Raw genomic sequence first — 16,797 nt, 5'->3', positions numbered from 1 at the left:
ACCATTGAGCCAATTGGCAGCACCGAAATGGATGGAGAAGAGATTGAGTCTGTGTAAAGCTTCAGCTTGCTCAGCTCCACAGTCAGCATTCTTGGCACCAGCAATCAGAAAAGGAAAAAAAAAACACACACAAATGCATTGCACTGGGAAAATGTACCGCCAGGGACCTCTCCAGAGTCCTGAGAAACAACGATGACACTCTAGAGGCTAAGGTATGCCTGATACAGGCCATGATCTTCACAATAGCTTGCTTTGCAGCAGAAGAAGAATTGATGCCTTTGAGTTACTTACGGTGCTGGCGGAGAGTCTTAAACATACCTTGGATCATCAAGAAAACAAATAGGTCTGTCTTGGAAAGGCTAGGATTTTGAAGCTCCATCTCATTTAGTTTGGGAACAGGGCCAGGAGGAACCAGTCTTTGGAGAAGGACATCATGCTTGAAAAGGTAGAGGGATATAGCACAGGAGAACAGGACCCTGGATGAGATAGATGATACAGTAGTAACTGGAGCAATGGGGTCGGTGTGTCAGGTCAGTGACACTGACTCAGAACAAGGTAGGCTTTACAGCTGTTGTACATAGGGTCATTATGAGTCACAGGCAACTGGACAGCACATAACAACAGTAACAACATAGGATATTCAACACTCTTCTCCAATACCACTTTTCAAAGGTATCAATTCATCTGTCATCCTTAGTCATTGTCTAGTTCCAGGAGGCGGAATCATCACAAGTCATCAGTTTCTAAAAAAGGAACATATTCCTGTAAATAGAAAACATGAGAGATAAGATAAATAAGAGAACATGAGACAAAATGCACTTACAAAAGCACACTAAGGGCAGATATATTTTGAACTATTTTTTTCCAATTCTTTTTATTTTTTTTCCAACTCTTGAGTTTTATGGTTTATTCATTTACCACAATGTATACAAAAATGAGAAGCATATTGTTTATCACAAAAGCAAAATCTAAGATATAATGTTTAAGAGAATGTTGACAAGATACTTTGCAAAGCTTTTTCAAAAGAAAGATTTTTTTGGTTTTATTTTTTTATTTTTTTCTACTAGTTTATTTACAAAATTTACACGTGCGCACATACACACACACACACACACGCACACACACACGCACTTATTCTACTAATCACTGGATCCAATGTTCATTGCAAATTGACTCACCGACCTAACTTTACTCATAGTTGGGTTTTTTTTGTTTTTTTTTTTTTACAGATTAGACAGTAGGGGAGGCAAAAGATGTTATTCAATGAAACCCCAAGTTTAGTGAATAATAGTACCAGGCCATGTTTTACAGCAAGACATAATTCCTCAGTAAGGTCATACAGCATCTCAATCAGCAAGTGAGGGTCTAGATTCAATCAGAAGCACAAATGTGAACCTCAATCACTCAGCAAATATTATTTCTTAATAGTCCTAAACAGCTCTTTCTTCAGTCATTCAGCAAGTAGAACCTTTAATTGTGGATCCATCAGGCTACATCTCATCAGAGTCTCTTCACAGTCTGGCTAGCTTTCCCTCTTATATTGGTCTTACAGCTGTTGATGATGTCGAGGTGCTGACCAAGGGGAAACTGTGTGTCTGCAGTTGAGGTAGCTGGAGATCATGCCTCCAGAAGTGGATTAGATAATGTATTTAAAAGCCTTTTTCAAAATTCTGAACATCACGTAGTTAGGAGCAGATTAAAAACTCCTAAATAAACAAGATAGAGCGCTATGTGAATACATTTTAAAAGGGTCAAAATAAACAAGTTTTTATTAATCAGATATAAAATTTCTATTTGAAAGAGCAACAGTATTAGTAAGTTGCAACTATTTTTAGAAATACCAACTAAAGTGGTGGGAAATACTGCACAAGCAAATCAACAATAGTGGTTGCAGAATAGACATTTAAAATTCCCATGATAGACATAGCACATAAATTATTCCAAAGAAGTTTCTCCACTAGGTGTCAAAGAGTTTTACAGTGATCAATAATGAATTAACAATGTTTAAAATTAATCTGCTCCCCATGTACAACATTGACCTATCAACACCACTTCTGTACTTAATCAGAAAGCAAACCTTCATAGAGGTTATAGAGATGAACTAAGAGACTAAAGTCCTTCTTTTAATATAATAGGCGATACTTTAAAAATTCATGATGTTATAAAGTTGCAAAGTTGATACATTAAAAACAAACATTTCAAATTTATTTAAAATTAAGTTTTCACCTGCTACTTATCATTGCTAGTATTGAAGGAGATCTAGTGGCCTAATATTAGATGAAATATTCTTGATTATTTTATTGAATTCTTGTGTCTACTTCTACTTCCTAAAGATTATGCTTAGTTAAAAAAATAAAATTGAAGTATTAAAACCAAGAAAAATCTTTACTAGCATTAATGTTGGTTGAAAATTAAAAATACACTAGAATTTTAAATTTCCTTAGTAATTACAGGAAATTAATGACTTGTACAATACTCTTAAATATGTCTTCATTACTAAGTTAAATTTCAAATAATGACATTTGGTGTTTTACATGAGATCAAAAAGTTTAATTAAATTGAAGACAGAAAAAAATTATCTACACCAAAATCTATTGCAGTCAAGGATTTAGTCTCATAGTGAATCTATAGGAAAACGTAGAACTGACTCACATTGTTTTCAATTCCTTAAATAGTTATAGAAGACAACTGTCACATTGAAGCTTCTGGTAGATTTAAACTGTGATTGTTGTTATGTGTCACTGAGTTGCCTGCAACTCACTGTGACCCTATGTACAACAACCCTAAACCCTGCGATATCCTTTGCCAATCTTATTATCTCTGACACTCCTACCCAGTTACCTCAGTCACTGAATCAGTCCATCTCATTGAGGGTCTTCCTCTCCTGCTCTGTCCCTCCACCCTCCCAAGCATTATGTCCCTCTCCAAGGACTGGTCCCTCCTTACAATGTGTCCAAAATATGTCAGACAAAATTTTAGAACCTTTGCCTTGAGGAGCAGCCCACCTTAACCCTCCCCAGGGAGAAACTGTTGGTTCTTTTAGCAGGAAGTATTAAGAAAAGATGGAAAGGGTGTACACAGTCATTGCACTAAAAGGAATTGGTGCACAGAGAAGACTTTCATGAAACAGTGTATGAGCAGGAGCCTGTGGGAATGAAGGAAGAAATTCAAGCTGCTCTGAAAGGATTGGCAAAAAAAGAAGGCCTCAAGAATTGACGGTATACCAATTCATATATTTAAACAGTCAGATACTGCCCTAGATAGGCTCACCAAGTTGAGCCAAGAAATCTTGAGGACAGCCATCTGGCCAACAGACTGGAAGATATCTATATTTTTTTCCAGTTCTAAAGAAAGGTGATCTGACAGAGTGTGGAAATTATCAAACAATATAATTAATATCACATACAAGCATGATTGTGCTGAAGATTAAAAAAAAAAACAAACAACTGGGCAACACATCAACAGAGAACTGCCAGTTGGCATCAGGCTTGGAGGAAGATTCATCAACAACCTGCATTATGCAGATGACACAACCCTGCTTGCTGAAACAGAGGAGGACCTGGAGAGCTCGCTGAAGAATGTCAAGGACTGCAGCCTTCAATAAGGACTGAAGCTCAATATCAAGAAAACAAAGATTCTCACCACTGGGCCAATTGGCAGCATCATGATGGATGGTGAAGACATTGAGATTGTTGACAGATTTAGTTTGCTTGACTCCACAATCAACAACACACAGTTTTACACAGACGTGCGCGCGCGTGCGCGCGCACACACACACACACACACACGTGTATTTGTGTGTGTGTGTGTGTGTGTGTGTGTGTGCGTGCGTTTGCGTGCTTTTTTAAAAAGACTTCTCTGTATGGATCTTATTTCAAAATGCTTTAAAGTTTTCTCCTCTACCAGCCACAAGATGGGAGTCCCTGGCCCTGCCTTTAATTGCCCCCTGATAACTGAGGTGGACTGAGTATTAAATTGCAGCCACAAAATTGTTTTCCCTGTGTTTTTCTTTTCTGGTTTTCCTAAGGAAATCTGCAAGTCAATTAAGGAAAACTGTAATGTTTTGTTTTTCTCCTGGATCATTTCTTTAATTTTATTATCAATAACTGGCTTAGACATGCACTCTTTCATGCTTTCTAAAATGCAAGTAATCATACACCTCATTCTACCCTTATAAAGATGGTCTTTATGGTATAACGAGTGGCTTGTCTTGGTGACTGCCTCCTGATCTTCTGCCACCCACTGGTTCATACACACATCATGGCATAAGTTAGTTAGAATAAGGGAGTTGAAACATTTTAGGGCTTAGCTAATATTTTAATCTTTTCAACTGTTGTATAGCAGTAGATAATAATTACACTCCTAGCCTTGCATTATGTCAAAAACTAGATTGACTGGAACAGTACAACAGCAGAGAATGGCTAGAAGTCCAGGCTGGGATTACAAGGGGTCGTGGTACTAGGGATATTTTAGCTAATGTTAGAAAGATCTTGGCTGAAAGCAGGGAGTACCAGAGAAATGTCTATCTGTGTTTCATTGATTATGACCTTGTGGGTCATAACAAATTGTGGCTGGCACTGAGAAGAATGGAAATCCCAGAACACTTGATCATGCTAATGCGAAACCTATACTTGGACCAAGAGGCAGTTGTCAGAACAGAGCAAGGAAACACTGAATGGTTCAAAATTTGGAGAGGCATATGCCAGGGATGTGTCCATACCTTTTCAACCTGTATGCAGAACAGATTATCTGAGAGGCTGGGCTCTGTGAGGAGAAATGCAGCATCAGGACTGGTAGAAGATCTATCAACAGTCTACGTTATGCAGATGACACAACCCTTCTTGCTGAAACTGAGGAGGGCCTGAAGCACTTGCTGCAGAGGATCAAGAACTGCAGCCTTCAATATGAATTGAGGCTCAATGTCAAAAGACAAAGATTCTCACCACTGGACCAATTGGCAGCATCAGGATGGATGGTGGAGAGGTTGAGATTGTTCACAGTTTAGTCTGCTTGGCTCCACAGTCAACACTCTTGGCACCAGCAGCCAGGAAATTAAAAGATGTATTATGATGGGAAAGTCTGCTGTTAGGGACCTCTCTAAAGTACTGAAGAACAATGGTGTCTCTCTGGAGACTAAGGTGTGTCTGATACACGCCATGGTCTTTGCAATCACATGTTATACATCAGAGAGTTGGACAATTACTAGGGAGGATAGAAAGAGAATTGATGTCTTTGAGCTTTGGTTTTGGAGAAAAATATTGAGGGTACCGTAAACTGCTAGGAAAACAAACAGATTCATCCTGGAGAGGGTTAAAGTGGGATGCTCCTTGGAGGCGAGGATTCTGAGGCTCCGTCTGACACACTTTGGTTATGATGTAAGGAGGGACCAGTCCTTGGACAAGGACATCACGCTTGGGAGGGTGGAGGGATGGCGCAGGAGGGGACAGCCCTCTATGAGGCAGATTGATTCAGTGACTGGGGTAATCGGGATGGGTGTGTCAGAGACAGTGAGATTGGCACAGTACAGAGCAGAGTTTAGGGCTGTTGTACATAGGATCGCTGTGAGTCACAAGTGACTCAATGGCCCATAACAACAAACAAACATCTTTAAATTGTTAGGGTTTTCTGAAAAGCTATCAGATTTCTCTTTACTATGAACTGAATCACAAACTGAAAGGGGCATAAGCTTCGGTAACAACCTCAATCCAATCTCTACTTGGAGTAAGTAGCTGAAGGCAGGTTCTTAATATGAGGCAAAGGTAAGCAAAACTTCTCCTTGGACCTTAGCCCTATCATAGACCCTCACTTAAAAAGCATGTGGTGGCAAGGGTACTATCTTTATATATTTTAGTTTAAGCAGCTTGGCAAGGATGGATGAACATCTACAATACTCGATCTTTTGCTTTAGGTCCTGATAGAGGGCTAAGAGAGCTTGTATGCATGGACTGTCTCTTCGTCTTTTCTAGTATTATACAAAGCAGTCTAGTATTGTACAAAGCAGGTTAAACTGCAATAATGTTTTACAAGACACTCATTGGCCACTTCTCTTGACCTCATAACTGACGTTAAGACCAGACAATTATTACATAGGAAAGATTATCTTTATTGCTTTAAGCTGTTGGGAGAATATTTAGACCAAATGGAGTAGCCAATGCTATTGAAATCGTCTTAGAGATGGCATCTTGCTTTCTCATTCCTAAGCTTACTGTTCTTATTTTCTACTATTAGACATCCTGATGAAACAATGGGCAATTGCCAAATTCTTTTCTTGCTCTTCAAAACAGATCTCAACTCAAGTGTGAAGCCAAAGGGCATGCATTTCTAAAGAGATTGTAAAGAATTTTTGTAAAAAAAGTTAAGACAGAAAAAAGATATATAAATAATAGACATTTAATCACCAGAATTTGACATAGACAAAACATTTATACCCAAATAAGTCAGAAACTGACAGGGAAAAAGCTGCTCAAATGGGTTCAGAAGAACAAGCCAAAGGAAAAATTGTCACTTATACAATGAACAAAGATAGAGACAGCAGCTCATAGGTCCTGCTGGACCACAGCCATACCTTTTGCAGTTAACGCAATCTAAAAGATTCTGGCCTCTTGGAAATGTGAAGGGTTAGTAAAGGAGAGGGAGCCATTTAATAAGATATGTTGACACAGTAACTATATCAATGGACTTAAGTTTATCAGGATGATGAGATGGCACAGGATAGGGCAAGGTTTAGGTCTATTATTCTTAGTCAACTTAATGACACTTAACATTGGAACGCAACAGCACCTAACAACAACAACAAGAGAGACTGAGAAGCTGAAGACCATTTAATTTCCCCCAGACTGCTCGCCCTAGATTTTGTTTTCTTTTAATTTAATACCTTTCTGGGACAGGTGAAGAGACTATGTTTAAATAATGCTGACACACACTGAGAACCTAATAAACTAATTAGGAGTGCATGACTCTCTTGTCCCATTATGGTTGGCCTGGTTAATTCTAACCAATTTTGAAAGCAAAAAAAAAATCTTTATGAAATCTTTACCTTCCTCTTACTTCTCAGACTACGGGGTCCCAAGTTTACACACACACACACTCTGCAGGGACTGCAAGACAGTTATGTATAGATGAAAGAGAGATTTGTGCTAAACTGTACTGTACCTTATATACAAAATAATATTTTACGAAGATTGTAGCAATGTCTGAGCAAACATAGTAAGGATATGCTGAATTGTTGTTCTAAATGGAACCCCACATATACATAGTGTGAGAGAAGTAGGGGTTCAAAATGTAGCAGGAAGCCACATTTGTTTAGAATACTATAAGAACCTGGTGGGAAAGTTCTCAGGTGGCTCATAGTAAAGTTCACTGTAAGGCTCTTGTCCTTCCGGTTAATGTGGAGTTTATTTTTTGTGTATGTGTGTATGTGCCTGTGTCCCATCAAGCTCACGGCTCCCCTGTACTCTGCATGAAAAAACTACGACAAAGAGATGTTTAAGCCTCCTGCAACTCTCCAGCTCTTTATTTGCCAGTTGGCCACTGAACCTGAGCGTCAGCTGTTTGCTGATTGTCTCTGATCTGAGTCAAAACCTAATAAGCAAGATACATGGGAAATGATACTGTAAGCAGAATTTGGACACATTACACAAACAGACACACACACACACACACACACACACACAGAGAGAGAGAGAGAGAGAGAGAGAGAGAGAACCATTCTTGTTCTAACCCAGTCTAAGCAGTCTAAGTGGATTTGGGGGACCTAATCCAGGTTGGAAGTCATCTGGAGCAGCTGGATTCTACAGAGGTTTGCTTTCTAGTTCTGGTAAGGATTAGGATGGAATGTTGGCTTGCTGTTGGGTGTGAGTTGATTGTATTTGGCCTCCAATTTCGTTTTTTTTTATTATTGTTATTCATTTTAATGAAAATTTACAGAGACTTTGGATTTCCATTAGTTCATTGTTGCACTTTTCTCCCTGTCCACCGCTCCCCCCATGTTTGCTCTTCTTTTTGAAAAGTAAAAAAAAAAATTATTTTTATACCATCCCTCCCCCAAGTCCACTCCACCATACATCTTTCTTCTGGACTCCTGTCACGACAATAATACCTAATCACATATCCTTTTTAAACAGTTTTCTCCCTCATCTGTTTCATTGCTGTTGTTGTTGTTGTTATGTGCCATCGAGTCGCCTGCGACTCATAGCGACCCTGCGACTCATAGCGATCCTACCCCATCTTTCTCAGTCTCCTCCTAACCCCGATATCAGTCCCATTTTACAATAGTGGCACTATGCAGTATTTGTCCTTTTGTGACTGAGATATTTCACTCAGCCTAATGTCCTCCAAGGTCACCCATTTTTAATAATATTGCATGAGTTCCTTGTTTTTCAATGCAGCAAAGTATTCCATTGTGTGAATATATCACAGCTTCTCTATCCATTTGTTTGTTGATGGGCACTTAGGTTGTTTCCAACTCCTTGTTATTGTGAACAAAGCTGTGATAAACATGGGTGTGCATATGTCTGCTTGGATGTCAGTTATGGTCTCTTTAGGGTATATTTCCAGGAGTGGAATTGCTGGGTCAAATGGTATCTCTGTTTGTTAATTTTTTGAGAAAGTGCCATACCACTTTCCATTGTGGTACATCATTTTACACTTCCACCAACAATGAATAAGGGTTCCAGTTTCTCCACAGCTTCGCCAGCATTTGTTGCTTGCTGTTCTGTTAAATTTTGCTATTCTTACTGGGGTGAGGTGAATCTAATAGTTGTTTGATTTGTATCTCTCTTAGAGCTAGGGATTTTGAACATTTCTTTATGTGCTTGCTGGCCATACGAATGCCTTCTTTGGTGAAGTGTCTATTCATATCCTGTGCCCATTTTTAAATTTCATTATTTATCTTTATCTTGTTGTGGTTCTGGCCTTCTATTTAAAAATACATTTGGTCAGGAGTATGGAGCTGGAATCCAGGTTGGACGTCATCTGGAGCAGTTGGTCTAATGGACAGAAAGTGGTGGTGGTGGAGGTGGAAACTGCCGAGGAGGTTTCAATTCAAGTGGCAGATGTGGCTACAACCAGAACCGCTGGGGTAACAACAACAGAGATAACAACAACTCCAACAACTGAGACAGCTACAATAGGGTCAGTCAGCAACAGCCCCCACCACAGCAGTCCCCACTGCCACCCAGCGACAGCCCTGCTCAGAACCCCCTTGTGCCGAGCACCTACAACAAGAACAGCAGTATCCCTGACTACAGCACCAATACCAGCACCCCTACTGTCAGCAGCTACAGCCTTCCACAGCCAACTTACAGCCAGCCACCCTACAACCAGAGAGGCTACACCCAGGCCTACACAGCCCCACCACCTCCATTTCCACCACCACCTGCCTACACCTACGGGAGCTACAGCGGGTACACCCCGGCCCCCTACACCCAACCACCACCTCCCACCACACAGATCTACCCTCAGCCCAGCTATAACTAGTATCAGCAGTATGCCCAGCAGTGAGTGGAACCTATACTATCAGAACCAGGCCCAGTGGCCTCCATATTATGGGAACAATGACTACAGTAGCTACGCTGGGAGCACACAGGACTGCACGAGCACACAGTAGCCAGGACACTCGGAGGCCCTGCCAGCTTCCTCTACCAGTCCCACTTTGGCCCAGTTGATGCCCCCACTGGGTCTTGTGGTGCTGGGAGACAGGTCGTCCCAGGGCTGACTCCCTCCAGCCAACTGCCTCCCAACTGAGGGCTCCACACAAGGGGCCAAGCCAAAAGTGAATGGCTTTAATTTGTGGCCCAGGTCTATTTTCAATTGTTTTAGTTCAAACATTCTTCAAAGTTGTATAGTCCTGGTGTGCCCACTTGCTGTACAGAAGTAACTTGTGGTTTCTGTGAAGCTAAACACTGTGACACTGATGTGCCAAATGCTATAATGGTTACCCAAGGTGGGCAGTGTTTGGTGGAGCTCTCCAATTAAAACAGGCTTGGAAGCAGGAGTGGCATCCACTTCCAAAATAGCTTGTCTCCAGAAACTCCATGAATGTGGAGAAACACTAAAAGTTATAAAAGTGTTCAAGTCTTTTCTTCATAGGGTCACTATGAGTCATCTATTATGAGTCTATGATTTAATGGCACCTAACAACAACAACAGCTAAAGTATGAGCTTTGGAATGCCTCACCATTTTTATTAGCCTAGAGTATCTTATACATTCCAACTCACCGGTAGCTGGCCCTCTGTTTTCTGGCTTTATTCAGAACCACAAGTGTCCTAAACTAACCAGTTTTGTTTCTCATTTGTCAGTCCCTCAAGCACAAGATTCAGAACTGTTGTTAATAAAGTCTCTATGGTCTTACTCAACTCGACGGCACCTAACAACAGCAAAAACATGCACAAGAAAGGAGGAAACAGACTTTCCTTTAATTGGCTCCACTGTGGGCCTCCAACCTCTCTTCAATAGGAAGCCACAGCTGCCTCTAGATTCTGCTTCTTTCATGGTCAGGTGGTTGGATACTGCTAATATCTCAGTGAGTCCAACTCCATGATGGGACTCTTAGGGCAAACAATACCCTGTGGCTATAATAAGAAGTTCTTCACAAAACTGAGCCCTCTCCAACAAGTTCCATGTCCCAGGCATCTCAAAATCCCATACAGACCACCAAATTTGTTACCAGAGAAATGTGGTTCTATCATCTGCCACCAGAAAGACCAATCTTAGTGACAAGGATTAAAGTGGAAGAAACAGAAGTTTATTACATATGCTAAGATATAGGCAACACGATGTCTGGATTTCCCAAATCTGTTTCCATAAGAAAAAATTCTGAGGCAACATTCATAGCCTAAGTTAAGGGTATGTGGGAGAGCTCATGTTTATTTATTGCTTTTAGGAGGAAGAGATGATGTAAATCTGTAGGTGCATTTAACGTATCTTTCCGGTTAGCTGTTGAGTCATCATAGAACATATGCTGTAGGATTTTATTCTTTCAAGATTCCATCTATCTCATTGGGTGTTTAAGTCATCACAAAATGTGGCCTTTCAATATGTCTTCCCTCTAAAAGATCATACACTCAAAGACACCTGAAAACTCTTAGCAGAGTTAAAAGTTGCTAAGAAAGAGAACCTGGAGATGTCCAGGCTATTCATTTAGGGCATGTTCCTGGGCCTTGTGATAATTGCTTTTGCTGAACACTGGTCTTCCTGGTCTCTCAGGGGGAAAGAATGATTCACTACATCACATGAGGAGGGAAAGGAAAACAAGAAAAATTGTGATTCAGAGCAAACCTAGCAGTATTTTAGTTAAAGTTTGAAACAAAATGTTTTCTTTGATAGGAACTCAGAAGGTTCTTATACTAGTAGAAGAGAGTAATGACCAATTGTAACTTTAGGATAGAAATGCAAACAACAACAGTTAGAGGATTTCAGTTAGGATTTCTATTTCACAATTGTGCTTTTAGTCTAAATGGATAAAGGCTTCCAGCGTGAGAAGGATTTCTCCCTCTATTTTTCTTCTGTACTAAAAGGACACATCTTCCTTTTAAATTATTAAAGAAGAGTTCTTTTTGTATTGGGTTTTTTGCCTATTGAATATCTTCTTCTATAGTCTTCTAAAAAAACATATTTTAACTATGTCCTGAATTATAATATGCTCACAATTGAGACAATGTATGTGTGTTCTTTAGAGCCACAATTTGTTAGGACAACTTTTTGAAACTGATATAAAGTTATGCAAATTTATTTTAGCCTTCCAAAGGAATAATAGGATATTTTATGTTAGTTTTGACTCAAATACCACCTAACTTCACCTTCTCTAAGCATGTTGGCAAATTTCAACAATTGTCCATTGTCTATAAAATGAATTAGTAATTAAATGGATATGGATGAGAACCATTAAGGCTATATGCACAATACTGTTCCTGATTATGCAGAAATTCCAAATGTTTAGTGCGGTATACATATAACCATGGAATATATTTCCTTCCAGCCTTTGTGGTCATAGACAATAGGTACCTTGGTGGTACAAATGTTTAAGCTCTGCTTATAGAATTAAGTCTGCAAAGATATGTTCTGAAGTGTTAATAGTTGACATTTCTTCAGTTTGGTTTTTTTTTTCCCTTCCCCTTCTACCTCGCCCTTTATCTTGCCTCTTTGTAATAGGGCAACAGGTAATATACCTACTTCTTAAACATATTACTAAGTTTTTTCATTTTGTATTTAAGCAGTCAATTTTGTTGAGTCTTTGCAATTACTTAAACTGGAGAGATAAAAAAATACAAATAAATAGAGCGATAGGAAGATGTATTTCTATTTAGTCCACAAAATTAATATTCAGTATATAGCATTGTACAGATATTAAATTGGACAAGATCTTGACGAAGAGTGAAAACAAACCATTGCAATATATACAACTAATATTTTGATAGTTATCTTTTATAATGAAATCTCTTGTTTATACCTATGATGCATTTTAAACAATTACAAAGATAATAGCGATTCTATTCACCTTCCTTTTAATACTTTTCATAACCATATCTTCTGCTATGTAAGAATAAATTTGTTATATTTCTGAAGCTGTTCTTGATTTTGATCAGAAACAAATTCATTTATTCTAGAAGGAAAATGTTTCATGAAGGACACTTATTATTTTGGATCCAAAACAGAACATGAGTATGTTTATGAAAATTTGATTAGTGCAAAGAAGTTTTTCTGACAACCCAAAGACACATAGTTTGAATCCACCAGATGCTCCGTGGAAGACAGATGAGCAATCTCTTCTCATGTGGTTTAGAGACTGAATGCTATCTAGAAGTCAGATATGAATTGTTTGATTGGTTTCTGACTCAATGACACATACAACAACAAAGGGAATGTAGAGTTGAAAATAAGGTTAAAGGTTTGGGGATAATGTAGGGCAGCTACTTAGTCACCTAGCCTGGAGTACTTCATTTCTCCAAATTTAAGAATGAGCGGCATCTAGTGAGAAGAGCAGATGCAGCAGAAATGAACTATCTGTCAAACTGTTGTGTCAGCCTGTGCCATAATTTATATGGCAAAACCCACCCTGAATTTCCACATGCACTAATAATGATTGATACTGATCTATCACAGAGAATCTTAAAAAGTCATGCAATCATGTCAATTTCTTGAATCCCTTCTGGTTTCATCTATTATTGCTTCATTTCTGGAAAAAGAATTTAGAAATATTATTCTAATTTTCTGGAATCATTACAGAAAAATGTTTCCAAATTCTTGGGTGTGAAAAGAGAAGTAAATTCCCAATCCTTGCTTCAATGTAAAGCTTAGGTAAAAGTCCAGCATATAAATCTAATAAAGATAAACCTACTCAGATTGAATCAGAAGGGGGAAACTAAGAAGCTAACTGTACAATAAACTACATTTTCAATACCATGCCCAGAGAGGTTCAATAGGAAACCCCACCAAACACATGCAAAGCACCTCAAAAATTAAAGTAGATGACTGACTTCCAAACAAACCTAAAAACGATATCCAGTTTGTCAAAATCCTAGCTGACAACTTCTTTTCTGAATAATAAAGCAGTTTGAATTTTAAGTTGTCAAGGCAAAGTCTGCTTTCAGAGACCTCTCCAAAGAACTGAAAAGCAATAATATCACTCCAAAGTATTAAGGAGAAATGATATCAGTATGGAGACTAAGGGCACCTGATACAGTCCATTGTCTTTGCAATCACTTGTTATGCATCAGAAAGCTGGACAATGGCTAGGAATGATTGAAGGGGAATTGATGCCTTTGAGCTGTGGTGTTGGAGGAGAGTGTTGAATATATCATGAACTGCTAAGAAAACAAACACGTTCATCCTGGAGAGGGTTAAACCAGGCTACACCTTAGAGGCGAGGACTCTGAAGCTTTGTCTGATATACTTTGGACATGTTGCGAGGAGGGATCAGTCCTTGGAGAGAGACATCATGCTTGCAAGGGTGGAGGGAAAGCACAGGAGAGGAAGACCCTCAATGAGATGGATTGATTTGGTCACTGGGTTAATGGGGATAGGTGTACCAGAGACAATAAAATTGGCACGGGATAGAGCAGAGATTAGGTCTGTTTTACAGAGGGTTGCTATGAGTAGCAGGCTACTCAAAGGCTCATAACAACAACAACAAATGAAAGAAATATAAAATTTTATTTAATAAGATATTATTTAAAAGGGGAAAATAAACAACTAGAGCAGGATGAAGAAATGTTCCCATTTTTCACCTCTAGTATGTTGTTCAATGTCAAGTATTCAATGTTAAAAGTTTTTTGATGTTTGAGTTCACTGAGTACCCCTTTATCTGAGGATAATTTCCAGTTGAGAAGTTTGTCTTCATTGTCCTGCTTCACAGTCTGACAGGAAGTTGATTCTGGGAATATCGTTAAAATTGAACAGAGCTGGGAAATGAGATGCTCAGCATTTTCCTAATGGCAGCAGAGGAGTGATGTTTGCAAAGGGATTTTACTCAACGATTTCTATCCCATTGGCATGGAAATGTTAGCGATAAATGCCATATTTATTTCTCTAAATGTTCAAACTGTGCATCTTCAAGCTTAAGAATTACGCATAAATTATCCCAGATGACTTCTCTGCTTCCTTTAGTATCTTTTCAGTGATTCATTGATTGTATTAGAATGCAGAGAGTCATCTCTAACTTAATTCAAAAGCCAAAGAAAAATGCTATTCTTACAAAAGGTCGAACGTTGTAACAGAGAGGAGGAGTCTAGAGTTTAAAATGTACTTAAAAGAGCAACTCACACTTTGTTGTGTCAAATTTTTAATGCCAAAATAAAATAAAATAATCTTGTGTAAAGACATGGACAAACTGTGAAGAAAAAGAAATGAGAAAATCTTAGCTTGAATATTTTATTTCTGTTTTATTATGATATTAATATTCTGTAAGTATGTTAATATGCTTTGGCCCTCATAGCACAAATGCCAGGAGAATTATAAACATGTTTTCCAAGCTTCACTTTGACATAGTCTCCTTAAATGAAAGTAATCTCTGAGAAGTTCTGGAAATTAAAACCACAAAAATCTCTGAAGCTATTTGAGATTAATTGCTTTGGAAGTTTCAAGTACAGATGCTTTGATCATCAGTTTACAATGTAAAGAAGGAAATACTGTTAAATTATTTTATCAATCCCTAAGGCATTCTGTCTGGACTTTACTGACTCAGAAGAGGAAAGAAATCTGAGAACAAAAATAACTTAGATAAAAATAATTCTGTAAACTAGACCTGCATTTATAAGTGAAATACTAGAGATGTTGTAAAGTTAAAAAAAAAAAAAGACAAAAAAACACCTCAAATTCTGATTCTCAAAATAAACCATGAGGGTAAACTATTACAAACGGCACCTACCATCTAGATATGCCATACTGGCTTACATGTTTACGGGTTTATGAGACATGCACAGGGGTCAAGATCTTCTTGATACTGACTTCAGGGGATGGAAAATGCAAACTGGTGACTCTTCATTTAAGTTCTTTTCCAGTTCTTGGTTAAAGAGGCCATCTAAAATTTTCATCAGGCTGAAACTGAGACAACACTATACCCTTTCAGCCAACTTGCATGCTGATGTTAAGTTTGTTTCATCTACTCTGATTTTATGCCAAACCCAGTAACCACTAACTGAGATTACAACTTCTACAATTCTTGCCTCTTCTTGAGGTAGAAGCACTTGCAGTACATCTTCCTGCCCCTTCTGTCTCCACTACTGAAATGAATTCAGCAGGAACACAAAAGTAGATCACACATTTAATAATTCCCCAAAGAGTGAGATGGTCAAAAAGGATGGAACAATCCTGTGTAAGAAACAACGAGTTCTTGCCTCTGGCCCGTCATGAGGACAGCATGATGTTATGATCCCACCAGTGTGTTATTACCTCCAATCACAAACCACTGAGGAAGCTGCATGTTGCCACAAGAAGAAGCTCAAAGGCTTCTGAGGAAGCAAGTTGAGGACTCTGTATTTGGATCAGAAAAGGAAACTTTCAAAATTTATTTTCCATTAGATCATCTTTGTTGCTGCTGCTGCTGTTGTTGTTGTTATGTGTCATTGAGTCATTTGCAACTCATAGCGATCCTATGTACAAGAACCCTAAACTCTGCTATTTTCTATGCCAACCTCACTGTCTCTGACACACTTACTCCCATTACCTCAATCACTAAATCAAACCATCTCATTAAGGGTCTTTCTCTCTTGTGCTGTCCCTCCATCCTTCCAAACACAACATCCCTCTCCAAGGACTTGTCCCTCATTGCAACATGTCCAAAGTATGTCAGACGAATCCTCAGAATTTTTGCCTTCCAGGAGCAGCCTGGTTTCACTCTCTCCAGGACAAAACTGTTTGTTCTCCTTAGCAGTCCATGGTATATTCAATATTATTCTCCAGCAGTACTACTCAAAGGCATCAATTTTCTTTCTATCATCCCTAGTCGTTGTCCAGCTCTGTAACACATAGCACACAATTTTGAAGACTGTGGCTTGAATCAGCTTCATTTTAGTCTCTAGCCTGATGTGATTGCTCTTTAATATTCTGGAGAGGTCCCTGACAGCTGACTTTCCCAATGCAATTCATCTCTGGATTTCCTGGCTGGTACCAAAAGTGTTTATTGTGGAGCCAAACAAATTAAAACTATTAAAAATCTCAATCTCTTCACCATCCATCATGATGCTGACAATTGGCCCAGTGGTGAGAATCTTTGTTTTCTTGATATTGAGCTTCAATCCATATAGAAGGCTGCAGTCCTTGACCTTGCAGTAAGGTCCCCCTCAGTTTCAGCAAGCAGG

At 38.9% G+C, this 16,797-nt stretch overlaps 1 pseudogene; it reads left to right on the top strand.

Annotated features, from left to right (window-relative positions):
- Nucleotides 1–512: 512 nt before the first annotated feature.
- Nucleotides 513–9,607, top strand: LOC102843598 (annotated as a pseudogene).
- Nucleotides 9,608–16,797: the final 7,190 nt, after the last annotated feature.

This window comes from Elephantulus edwardii, unplaced genomic scaffold, assembly GCF_000299155.1.
Source record: "Elephantulus edwardii isolate Elephantulus edwardi_28Jun2011 unplaced genomic scaffold, EleEdw1.0 scaffold00018, whole genome shotgun sequence".
Taxonomy (NCBI): Eukaryota; Metazoa; Chordata; class Mammalia; order Macroscelidea; family Macroscelididae; genus Elephantulus; species Elephantulus edwardii.
This window is presented reverse-complemented; position numbering and strand designations above follow the sequence as displayed.